Raw genomic sequence first — 13,703 nt, forward strand, 5'->3', positions numbered from 1 at the left:
AGATTTAAAACACATTTCTGTTTTCCGATGCTGTGGTCTCTTACCTCAGCCAATCTACTTATGTTTACCCTTCAGTGTGACCCCCCAAACCCAATCAAAACCATCTCACCGGTGACGTTTCAGCAAAGATTTCATCTTTATCTTCACTGGTAAAAATAGTAATAATAACCTTCATGTCTGCCCACACCTGGCAACTAGAACTAATATGACACTTCCTCTGTTCTAGGTGCGCAATATGTTATCGTAGGCACTGTGTTATTATTAGAATACTTGCAAGAAATCACCAAACTTAATACAAGTTTCAGAGGTGAAACCATGTATGTATATATTTTCTCTATTTAGAACTGTGCCTTAATAAACAGCTGAACAATAACTGTTGATGAGAAGGTATAGGCTTTATTGTTCTGCGCCGCTTGTTTAGAGCTATTTTTAGCATCTCTCATGGATTCCTAGATCTCTTTTTTTGTCTACACGCTGAAGATGTTAGAGTAAAACTAAACTGTAGCCTCTCTGCTTGGGTGAAATTTTATATTTGCAGCTCTGCCGTGTGGTCAAATATTTTAAGTGCATGTTTATTACAAACTGTATAGTGAATAAATCCATACAAATAAGTTGTAATGCAGGTAAGTTGAAAATGTAGTCTGAAGCTGTGTGGCTGAGAACATATTTAAGTGGATTGTGAATACATAGGCCCATAATTAAATGAAAGGTCCTTTACGTATGACCATCCAAAAAAAATCAGCATTAACTATATCACACTGATGAGAGACACCTCTGACACAGCTCTGTGCAGTCTACAAATACTGGGAATAAATTCAATGCATAAATGTATTAAATTTTATGTTTATGGGGCCTCTGTGGCACATTAAAAACAAAAGTCGTATTGCATATACATGCATATACATTTGTTGAATATAGTCATGCAGACTATGTGCTTTATTAGTGCTTATTAACAGCAAATATGCTAATAATAGGCATGCTAATAAGCAACTAGTCAATAGTAAGAATTGGTTCTTATACTAAAGTGTTACCATAAATATTAATGGTACTGCTATAAGCCTAACTGAATATTATAATTTATCTTGGAGATGTTTTAACTGCTGTGTAAAGACACTCTGACTAGACCCTTTCCTTAGACCCCATTTTAACATACAGTTCATCTTCCTAAAAGCCTTTCTGCGCATTTTCCGTCAGTCTCACATCAGTGGTTTTCTCCAGCTGTGATGTTGAAGCCAAGGGCAAAACTTAAATAAGAAGTGTTATGTGAACATCAAAACCACAAATTTGTGCCTGACATCATAATGTGCAATTCACTTCATGTGCGACTTCAATCGCTTAGATCTAGCCATTTTATCCCCTTGTATCCATAAACGCGAGAAACATCTAAATGTTGGGTAGGTGTGATTCAAAAGAAACGAGATTTCCAAAAAAGTTATCATATCCATTTTTGCTCACGTGCACAGGTGGTGTATTGTTGGCATCATCATGTGCGTGCTTTGCGCACAAGAACGCGGCGTCTGGCGACATGACGACACGTACGTTATGGGCTTTTGCGTAATGTTGCTCTCTCCACTTCTGACGGATTCTTGTCGTTTACATAAGAAACAGATTTAACATCAGAAGCCTCCCACTCCCCGCCCTCGCGCCGGAGAACCCAGAGTCAGCGCGCGCACTGAGCAGGTGGCCGCCCACGAGCCAAACGCTGGAGGAGCCGCGGGAAGCCGAAGCGCGTTTTCCAGGCGCCCCTCCGATAGTTTGCCGCCAAATATCTATGCGCAATTTGAACTCAAATTTAATTTGCGTAATACCGCGTCACGTTTTTCTTTGACATCTGTAAAACGCTGCTTTTTCTTTCCTCTCCAAATGTTTCAAATTGAATCATTATATTATTAATTATTAAACAGCTATTTTATTAACCAACCATTCTGTTTTAGTAGCCCTTTACGTGTGTTTGTCTAAAATGTAGGCACATACAGATATGTTTAAACAACTGCCTCTCTCTCTCTCTCTCTCTCTGTCTGCGCTTCGTTTTCACTTTCTCGTCGCTGCGTCTCCTCCATTCTGGTGTGACCCACGCAGTGCTGTTGCTCCACAAGGGGGGGCTGCTGGATATATGCTATAGTGCCCAACTCACTGCCTTCAAACACTGAATTCCGTTTGTGTGGACAGACCGGGCGAGGACAGCCCCAGAACCAAAAGGAAGATTCCCACATCCCCGACACACACCGAGAAACCAACCGAGCCTGAGACACACACCTCCCTGGAGCTTTCACACTACTTGAGGACTTCTTATCTGGACAACGAAAGGACCCATACGATTTATTGGCTTTAAAGGTCTGGATTAAATAATACATTTGGGAAACAGTGCAACACTCAGAAGTGACAGAACAGAAATACACATTAAGAGGATCTGCTGTGAATTTATGGATGCTTGTTTCTTTACTCGGTCTTAGGAGAATCTCTCTGCCACTGGAGGAAACAGACCTTCTTTGTGTCATCGTATCAGCAGATATTGCCTGTTGAAAGAATGAATGCACACAACTTATTCTGAAGAAGTTGGAGGAATTGTCGTGGGCATTTTGAGAAAGGTTTTTACGCGCTGGGAAACAGATGGGACATGACAACTTTTTGAAGGTAACCAATCATTATTACTGATATAACGTGATTTCCAGCTCCGTTTGACAGGCTAATGTAATTAAATGCGTTTGCTTAATCAGCACATATGACCAAACACGCAGTAGGTGTTATTGATCCCTCTGTATATTACTCGTCATTGATCTCGAATAACTCAAAATATTGCGTTTTAAGATGTTGTTGAGTGGAGGCTTAAGGTTATTTTCTTAACCAACTGTGGAGAGACGTCTCTTTCTTTTACTAATTTGTAAGTGTCAGAATTGCACGATTTGTTTTGTTTTAATGTATTTGAACACTCCGATGCAGGGGTTGGTTTGTCTGGACAGTGTCGCTGTCCAAGGTACCGGATTGCGGAGGTGACATCCCGGTGGACAAAGCGGGGTTTGACACAATAACATTATTCCATTAAATAGATTGCGTATTGTTGTATACGCAAGGCGTGTACTGTTTGTTTCTTTGGCTTTACAAAGTGCGCAATAGTTGCTGTTCTCGTCTCCCTTGTGGAACGGGAATATTGTACAACTGAGAGGTCACGTCTCATTTTTTGCATAAAAAATAACAAAATACGACCTGTTAGTCGATATTTTATTTAACCAAAGCATATTTTAGTTAAACCTGGAGCAAAGTTTTGTTGAAAAGTAATGTGGTTGATCTCTCACAACTTATTTTGGAATAAAAGTTGTCTTGCGTTCTGTGTTGTTCCGTTTTTCAATCGGGTACATGTATAATTGTAGCCTGTGTTTTGTTTAAGAACAGCTTTCGAAAAATGACAGCTTTGGTCTATATATGAATGAGTGACTATCGTAATTGCATTAAGTCATTTTGAAGCGCGCTGCGCGCAGTTTTGCGCATGAAACGGTTGTACTTCATTTGAGACGAACTACGATACTTTTTTGATTTGACCGATGTTTGGCGAATATAAATATGTTTGCACCAGAAGAGAGGGTCTGTTTTGTCCGTTTCAGTAATAATGTCCCTCGTAACGATGAGCATAAATTCTCGGGCTAGCTAATAAGATTACTTTTTGGTTTATAAACGTCAACGTAGGCAAACACATCTCGTGAAACCGCTCGTTTCCTGAATATGCGTTTTGCTGGTGTTTGCCCGATGGTCAGTGGGGGAAAGTTCCGTATTTGTACAGCAGGGGGAAGTCTGCCAGCGCTCAATTCCCTCAGCGCAAGAGGGGCATAAACGGGGATCACTGAACAAGAGATGCCTCACTGCGCACTTTGAGCCTCAAAAGAGCCTCTGCAGCACAGGCGAGAGCGCAGTCTATGCCTGAAAAACTCCAACAGGTTATGATGCTGCTTGACTTTAACATGATGTGCAAGATGACCTCGTCTGTAATTGCAACAACAATATTTACATTTACGCATGCGCTTTTTATCAAGAGCTCCATTGGATTCAAACGTGCAATGCCCAACCGATAGAGCTACAAAACACTTGATGATGTCATTTAGTATCATGTAATTTAATTTTTCCATTTCAGTCTGTGCCACCACTTCTGAATTAGTAATATGAACGCCCTTTCAGTGCTGTCCGACTGCCCCTTTTCTGAATGCAGCTCACCCCATGCAGAGACTCAGAAGAGGCATAGGACACAACACTTGCCCTGTGGTCATGTATTTTTAGAAGGCTGTGTTTTCTTTATCTTGGGAAAGAAGGGGGAAGATACATTGAGAATAAAAATAGATCACGGTGGAGCAGGCCGACAGCATAGTTTTGTATCACGAGCCGGGGTGAAATCGGACAGGCTGGCACTATTGTCCTTTTGGGGGGCAGCCATGCATGCCTTTTAACCTAGATGTCCCTCTTTTGGCTCTCTCCTGTACATCCTTATTCTGTCATTTTTTTCCTCTCCTATATGGATGTGTCAATCATAAATTGACCGATATTGTCTGTATGCCACTGTAGAAGTCTGTACAGAGGAAATGTGTGTGTGTGTACCCGTGTCGTGTTCGCTAGCCTGTTTGTGACAGGTTCCTCCTCCAAACCCGTATCTGCAGAGACCCTAATGCTCTCTCTTTCTTTGTTTATAAGACGCCTCATCCTCTCAAAATAGCACTTGCTGCTTTCAGTGTCGAGAAACTTGGAAGGAAATTCAATCTGCAGTGACAGTCAAACCATGATAAAGAAATGTGGTCATGTTTGTGTTTTTTGTTAGAGGCGGGTATTTACTAGACAAGAAATGACTGCCAACAGTGAAGGAAATGATGCACAACGTGTTACAGGCTCAAACCTGCGTCACCCACGTTAGCTTCACGGCTTTGAAACATTCAACCCACATAAGAGTCCAGTCAAGGATATGTCATGTAGATTGCTCAAAGTAGGATGTCTTCCCGTGATAGAGTTGGTATGAAGAGGGAGGCAGGTGCTGAGAGAATGGGATTGGTATTTGCAAGGTGCTAACCGATTAGTGGCGAGATTGTGCAGAGGGAGCCTGTGGCCTCTGGCCATCCACGATGAGCACAGCGATCAGGATTGGAACATGCTGCATTTGGCTATTCTTTCTGTAATTATGGTCTAAATCACAGCCTGTGCTTCTACCTAATGAATCTTAGAGACGGAACTATCTTGGAACAAGGTGAAAAACAGGATAAAGTGCATTAAGTTTCCTCAGGTTCTGAATCCTGACAAAAAGCGTATTATGGCTGGCTTTTTAAACATTGCACAGATGGTTCTGTGTTTGTGTGTTGCATGATGCAACTTTGGTCGTTTAAGAGTAAACGCATGTGTGTTTGCATAATTATCTGAGAAACGCTGTGGCAGACCTTGAATTGTGAACAAGACATTGACTCGGTCCATCTCCTCATTATCATATTGTGTGATTTAGAGAAGATTTCAATCTGCTCTTAAAAAAATAAGGTCTTAGGTTTTCTTATTTTATATGTAAAAAAATTCAGATTTCTCATGTGTTTTGAGCTTATTGGGATAAAAAAAATAGATATTACAGTATGAACTTGGACATTTATTATCCTTTTTATTTATTTTTATTTGTTGAGCCATTTTTTGCCTTTTTATTTAGTACAATGAGAGAGAGGACAGAAAGCGAAGTGGGATAGAGAAGGGGGGCCGGGATTAGGGATGGAACACTTTCCGGGATTCGAACTCAGGTCACCCTGAGGGAAAGTGCTACATGCTGAAGCACTTGCCCACGAGGCTATTTGTTCTGACTCTCATCAACATTTTTAAGACCGCTTTATTGACCACTTCTGAAAACATAAACAGTGCTGATCCAATACTGGTCCAGAAGAACTTCCTGTTTCAGTTTTTCAACACTTCACGACAGTATGAATAAAATACAACCAACAATACATTTAGAACTGAATCTATAAATTTGAATTATATATCTAAGATGAAAAAAATAGCAAAAATAAAATAAATGAAGACGGAGGTGCTTCTGGACCAGTGTTGCAAAGTGGTCTATACGAGCATAATTGAGAACACTTTCAATTTCTGCAGAGCTGTGGCAACAACTATCCTAGAAAAAATTTAAATTATTTAAAATGCTTTTATTTCATACTAAGTATAGTTTAACATATTTACATTATTAACATATTTAGTGAAATAACTTACTTATAAAAAATTAAAATTGATCTTTATTTGGAGTACTATTTATACACAATGCATATTTCTTCATATTAAGCCTGTGTTTAAATAAAAATGTGTTCTAATGTCACTTTTGATAAGGATTTTATGATCTTTAAATAATATCAATCTTTCAATGCAAGATATTTCAAGTGTACCTGAAGCAAACTTGCAATAGTTCCTATCTTATAAAAATCAAATGCACTTAACTGTATCTTTAGTTGGACTTCAGCACTATTTCTGCACCATTAAAGTGTATTAAGAACAAAATTAGCTTTTCCAATTGAGCAGTTTTAAGTATACCAATTTAGTATATCACAAATAAAATTGCAGTGTATTTTCATTAAGTACAGAAGATGTAAATGGATTTGCAGTATAGTTGGCTTTAAATACATGTATTTCAAATACATTTTCGTATATTTATTTTTCACTAGGGTAAGCAATATCATTTTCCTCTGGGTTGAGTTAACAAGCTTATTGAGTCTACACTCTTAAAGGTGCTTCAGGATTCCATAGAAGAATTACTGAGCAAATGGTTCCAAGAACCTTCAACATTCACAGAAGCTTCCGGTTCTCTTCCTGAATTGCACAAAGGTTTTTTAGACTATAGAAATGTAAGAAAGATGATCAATTTAATTTTCTGGCATCGCTGTGAGGAACCTTTTGTAGCACCTTCATTTTTAACAATGAGGGTGTAAACATGGGAAATGGTTACGGCTTTTGAGTTTTGAGTGCAGAGTCAGACTGAATGTTTTGCTCGTAGAAGCAGCGATCTCACAGATCGGCTCTCAAAAATAAACTTGCGATAGCTTAAGGGAGGGGAACACCTTGTTTGAGAACGCTCCATTCACACCCAAACACATGTGCAATTACGCAGTTAAACTCCAGAAGACGGCAGATGATTGTGTGAGGACTTCTCCAGCACCGCACGGCACCTTTATTGCTTATTATAGACGGGAAACTACGACTAGTCCATGATGACGAAATAGCTGTCCTTTGCCATGCGTTTATTCATATTTGGAAATGTCAAACGCTGTGCGTGGAGGAGTTTCATTGTGTCTGTAGCATCCCTATGGGTGTCAGAGACAAACCAATTCTGAATTGTTTTTCTATTCGGTTATTATTCTCTCTTTGTCTTGTGTTGCGTCTCTTTTCCTTCTTCGACTTATTTCTTCATCACTTCTTGTCTTCTCTTGTGTTTGTTTGTAGATGTTTTTCACAATGTTTGTAAAATAGCTTTGATGGTTTTCTCACCATTTTCCAGGTGAAAATTAGCCTGGCCGTCACGTGCAAGAGACTTAATGTTGATAACGCATCACTGAATTAAAGTGTCTCCCTATTTCATGTTGCTAAAGGTCTTCAATGACATGTACAGTATGTGATGTTCCAAGCAAATATGATTTCACGTCTTTGTTCCTCTCTGCTGGTCAAATGCATAAATATATTTGATATATATTGATACACAAGTCGTCCAGGTCAGGATCTGAGTCATTAATGCTTTATATGGGGATCTATAAAGCAGCAGTCAGTGCGATATCATCATGGAGCCTATAAACAGATACGAGTCCAAAGCGATGAGTCAGTAAAAAGGCAAATATATAAAAGTGAAAGCTAGGATACACATCTCAGATCATTTTGTTTTAAATATCCCTTCATTTGCTTCCACAAACTTTTCAAAGAGGACACCAGAAGACAAAGCACCTGACGTTTCTCTTTGCCTCGCTTATTTGACTCTTAAGTCAGTTGTTTTCCGAGAAGACAGCGTGTCATTCATGCTAAAACTGTTTACACAAAGGGAGTCCCTGTCTCCATCAATGCGTGCAAGAATAAATGGCTCCGAATTGTCACATCCTAAAGTGCCAGCGTGACTTCGTACATCAATCTTTTTTTGATGACTTTCTGAAAAATGCGTTGGCTTTGTGCGACGTCAGTTTAAGGCCATTTTGTGTACAAACTTCAATCAAAGGGGCCTGTAATAGCGAATGAATGGATGTAGTCGCTCTTTTTCCGCCTGTCTATGTTCTCTCGTGAGAACAAAGCTGTCTTTGATGTGAAGTGCATGCATAATCCCTAGTATCTTGCATCGCATCTGTCTTGTCGCAAAACCCCCTCGAATCTCAGAAGGCCCTCGTCTCCAGAGCGATGTTGTTAAATCCTCCGCCACGCCGGCGTGTCACTCTTTGGGTCCGTGTTGCTGTCGACGCTGTCCTATTCTAACACGCCCAACTCCACTATAAGTGTTGGAATTCCGATGACATGTTTGGGATTATAAATCGCTGCGTCTCATGTTCTGTTGAGGTGCTTAATTCGTTTTTTGTTAGTTTCAACGAAATGCTACAGTCGTCGTTTCCCTCACCGATTTTGTCGTCCCCTACACCACAGATAAACTGTGCTGCTTATCTGTAGTTTTTGGGCTAACGTGATATAGCTGAATCTGTCTTTCGAGTGAAATGTGTCTGCAGCTAATTAGAATCGCATTTCCGTCTTTGTTTATTTTAAATGTATTTCGGTCTTTTTTCCTCTTCAATTACCAAACGGAGAGATAGGAGAAGCTGAAGGAAAACATCTGCTGCTGGAAGTCCGGATCGTCCGATCTGGCAGTGTCAGCCTTTCTGGAAGCTCTGGTGAAGTGGAGCGTTTATGTGCGGCAGTGCAACCACAGCCTTTCCATCCCATTAATTTCCAAACTCTGCACAAATGTGCTTTTCCTGAGGCGGACTGCAGCTGCGTAACTGTTTACTGCACATATATTATGCGCTTTGTGTGTACCAGGGTGGTCTTTAATACCTGGAGAAAGCTGTCCGTTATCGACCCAGGCGACTGTTTGGTTGCCGTTTGCACAAAAACTTTTTGAGCCAGTTGCCAAAGATTTGGTCATTGTGATGAGGCTAAACTGCAGGTACTGTAACTGTCAAGATAATCCTGGTTTGACACCACTATGATATACGGATAGACAGACAGCTAATGTGACTATTATAACCCACCAGATCTTGGGAAAAAATGGCTTATATCTAAAAGACGTGTTCTCCGCTTTGCACTGACGCGCAAATGTCAATCTGTTCCCACAGCCCATAAATTCTAGTTTAAGGAGACTATATGTCTTTTGTAATGAGAGAACGAGAAAGTGATTATGCGCAATGGTCTGGACAGCTTGATGGATGGAGCTGGTCATCTCTCCGGTGCTGACAGCGATAGCCTGTGTCAGGCCTCAGATAGTGACACGGCTCGATCGTTTCCCTCCCCCTGACGTTCTTGGGCTCTTTTAGTATTATCATTACTCTACTGAGGACAGATGGGATAGAGTTGCCTTAGAGAAGAGGTTTGGATTACAGTGTTTGCTTTCCCATCAGTGCTGTCATTGCCTGTAATCAACCATATCCCCCCGTTCATTCTCTGGGACTTGGCCTCTCACGCGCAGCTCTGCTGGAAAAAACAAGGTCGTACCAGCTTAAGGTGGTCAAGCTGGTTTTTGGAACACAAAAGCTGGTCCAAGATGTTCTACAAGCCTAGCCAGGTCCCCACCAGCTGGTAGTCCAGCTGGTCAACCAACTAAACCAGTTTGGATCAGCAAGTGACCAGCTTGGTGCTGCTAGAAACCAGCAACCATGTTCCAAAACCCAGCTAGCACCTAAAGCTGGTTTTAGCTGGATTGTGTTGTGAGAAGGCCTTTGGTGTTCTTTAAATCATATCTAGTCTGCGTGTCTGTGGGTGTTACAAACAAAAGACACACCCCTAACATAGGTAGGACCCCACCCCAGCATTGCCCAACACTTGGGCTCTGTCCAAAACCTTGAGCTTCCTCGCTGTCTACTTTATAGTCGGCAGCTGTCTTTTATGGGAGCATCCTAATCGTAGTGGCGCCTTAATAAAGGCAATGCACTAGAGAAAAGCAAAAATACTCAAATGCATAGCACAAAAATTAAGTAGAATATAAGGAAATTATCTATGAATTGAAATCACCATGAAATCATCGTAATAGGAGGCGTTTGGGCTTAAAATAAACAAAAATCAAGTTTTGAGCAATTACATTAACATTTTTTTACCTCTAGAGCGTAAAGCTAATGATTTATAATCTGAAATGTCAGATACGTTTCATAAAAATCTTTAACCTATGCTGGGTTGAGTCAATCCCTGGTTGGGTCAGATATAATCGTTGTTGGGCTGTAACCTCGTAGCTCCATTTTTCACGAATCGTCACTATCGGTCACACTTCATGTTTGTCCGTGGGATTTTCCAAATGTTTAACCAATTAAAAATGATTGAAAAGAGCTTGACAACACTCTTGAATTATTAAAAAAATGCATTGATTTTTTTATTAACTTCTGGTGAAGTGGCAGCTACAAACCTTCTGTCCAACATTGACTACATAGACATTTTCGAGTCGCAGCATTTGCTTTAGAGAATATAGGCTGCCGTTGTACCGAATGATTTCATTATTACCATAGTACTTTGAAGAATACCATGTTTTTGGCATAGCTCAAAAATATTGTTACTTCTGTAGTTTATTGTAAGTGGGGTAAGAACACACGTACATTCCTCAAGGCTCCATGTGGTCAAATGGATGCCCGATGAGACCCCGCTGCAAAGTGCCAGTGTGGAGAGCTAATTGTTGACACTGGATAATTGTGCCCTGAAGGTCTGTCTTGTTTTATTTAGTTCTGTGACGAGAGAACCACGGCAGACCCCTCAGGCTCCGTAAGGCCAAATGGAGACAAATCGGGAAAAGAGAAACCGAAAGAACGGGCGCTTAATGCAATTAGCCAGTGAGCATAATGGCAAAATCCTTATTGACTTTTTCTTTGTTCGTGAGACATCTGTGTGCCAATGTCCCCACTTTAAGAGAGCTCTGTTAAACCGTCTACATATCAGCTCACTTCACATATTTACGTATTCATTTATTCATACCCGTGTAGTACGATGTTATGTGCCGTAAGCCTGCAGGTAACCCTCGTAAATTTCCCGCCATTGATTTGTAGCAGATATGGATTTTCCCTCTCTCTCAGGAGCGGCGGGGAGAAATAAGCTTTGTTTGGTGGGACGGACTTTCATAAATCAGCCTGTGACATTTTGATAGCTGAAGATGTAGTGGAGAAAAGCAAATATCATCAGAGAGGGGGCCGGATTAAAAATTGTCACTCAAAGGCACCATTATTAATGGAACGACCGTGTCACGCTCAGAATGGATGTGGGAAGGGAAAGCGGAGTTATCCGTAAAGATAAAGAGATGAAGAGAAAGCGCGAGAGAGAGAGAGGGATGAACTTGTTCGCTAGTCAGTCCGAGAGTCTTTCAGTAAACAGCGAGTCGTAAATATTTCAGCCGTCATGGCAAAGTGTCGACAGCTGTTCCCATCTGCATGTTAATGAAGGCAGAGGCGAGGGACCCGATCTCAATGGGTCCCTTCAGCTCCTACAGTCTCTCACACTCCCACACACCCACGTCCAAACGCTTTCTCCCGGGGCTCACGGCTCTCCATCACTGGATGTGCATTGTGCTCCCCGTGCATCCCTCAGGATCCCACGTAGGCTATCTACAAAAACACTTGTGCGCTTGTTTCTCCAGAGCAGGCGTGAGGTCAGTATGCTAAAGAAATCCCCTGCTTTTAAAGGAAGCGGCCGAGTGAGACGCAAAGTGGTAGAGAGGCTGACAGATAAGCTCTTACCTTTGTTATGACATATATTATATTGTGAGAAGAGCCTACCTGTCTCCATTTCAACAGCTTAACAATTGTATAAGGACATGTTTTATTTGAAATGTAAAAAAGTTTGTAAATATTTAAATGAGCAAAATGGTGTGAGAGGCCATAAATGGCTGCGACCTCTAAATATTTTGAAAGGTTCCTATTATTGGTTTCTTTATAAAGAAATTACTAGAATAAGATTTGAGTATGGACCAAGGAGAGGGTGAGTGAATCTCTTTTTGGTGGAGTGTTTTAAGCTAATAAACCACACTATTTCAGCAAACCCAGTGGCATCCTGCAATAAAATGTACCTTTACATTTATTCTTCTGACAAACGTTTTCATTTGCCTTTTTTACGCAGTTCATTCAGTCTATATTTGTATCACCTTTTAATCAAATTCATGACCTTTGCATCACTAGCGAAATTCTATTGATTGAGCTAGAGGATAACTAGTTTCTAAATTATAATAATGACGATGCTGTGTGTGCAACCATCTACATGTCATCACCTTGGAACATTTTTGTCAAAACTGAGTTTTATCGACTTTTAAATAGTATATTCTGCAATTAACATATTCTGTGTCAAATATAACTTTAAAACTCAATATCTACAATTTTTTAATTATGCAGATAGAACGTGACAAAAGTGAGACCTTGTCATAGCCAGGGTTGCCAGATCTGCGTAACAGAACCAGCCTATGAGGAGCGGTATAGGGTTTAAATCAAACTGAGCTTATGAATGCATATATATAACACGTGCATACTATTATATATATGACTCATATTTATACGTATACGATCAGATGTTCAAGTAACTATGTGAAATACTACACTACATCTTATGTTATAAATGCATGCGTACACACTTGTGAATAACTTGCATATGCCTGTAAACTTGATGAAGACAAACACCTATAGACACTGGTGTATTCATATAATCTCGATACCTGCTTACACATCTACATTGTAAAAAAATCCCGTTAAAATACGGATGGGACTGGCAGAAAATTACCAGTACATTTTCTTATTTTTCGAACATTTTCCGTTAATGCAAAAATGCAATTTAATGCAGTACAAAATGTAAAATACAGGACTTTTTTATTTTTATTTATACAAACACTTCCTTCATATTAATACAGTATATTGTGCCCTATTTTTACGGATTTTTTTATAGATGTATATACAGTGTATAAACAGTTGCTATACATAACTTCCTGCATTCATACATCTTTAAATTCTTTAAATTCGTGTTAACATATAAACTAACATATACACGCATGCAAAACAATCGCATATACGTATAAACATGAACCATGCATATTCACTTTAAAATCACTAACTGAAATATACAATCTCGATGCTTGCAGCATCACTTATAAAACTTAACTTAACAAGAACGCGTCTTTTGTTAACATAAATCTGCAAATGATATGTGTACGGTTTATACGTTTGTGGCTAGAGTTTTCAAAAATTGAGGGTACGGTTTACAAAATGGAGGGCACAGATTTGGGGTACAGTTTGTTTATCTGTGAGCACGATGTGGTAATTAGGGAACAGTTTAACATCTGTGATTAAGTTTTTTAAAGTGAGGGGACAAATTACTTGTTAAGTTAAGCTTGTTTTATAAGTGACGCTGCATGCATCGAGTTCGTATGTTTGTGTGAGTGATTTAAAGGTGTATAAGTAGGAAACATGTTTATATGTATATGTAAATGTTTATAGATGTATGTGCATGTACTGAGTATTTATGTATACACGAGTGTCTATAGGTGTAGGTTTGCATGAAGTTTACATGTATATGTG

The 13,703-nt window shown here is 39.9% G+C and overlaps 1 protein-coding gene across 1 annotated transcript in view; it reads left to right on the forward strand.

The window, feature by feature from the left end:
* Positions 1-1,642: 1,642 nt before the first annotated feature.
* Positions 1,643-13,703, forward strand: part of adgrb1a (adhesion G protein-coupled receptor B1a) — a 75,578-nt gene continuing 63,517 nt past the window's right edge. The window contains exons 1-2 of the mRNA XM_056762376.1: positions 1,643-1,680; positions 2,080-2,634. The gene's annotated coding sequence lies outside the window, so the exon portion shown is untranslated. The remainder of the gene's footprint in view (positions 1,681-2,079; positions 2,635-13,703) is intronic.

The sequence above is a fragment of the Triplophysa dalaica genome, chromosome 12 (genome assembly GCF_015846415.1).
Source record: "Triplophysa dalaica isolate WHDGS20190420 chromosome 12, ASM1584641v1, whole genome shotgun sequence".
Classification (NCBI taxonomy): Eukaryota; Metazoa; Chordata; class Actinopteri; order Cypriniformes; family Nemacheilidae; genus Triplophysa; species Triplophysa dalaica.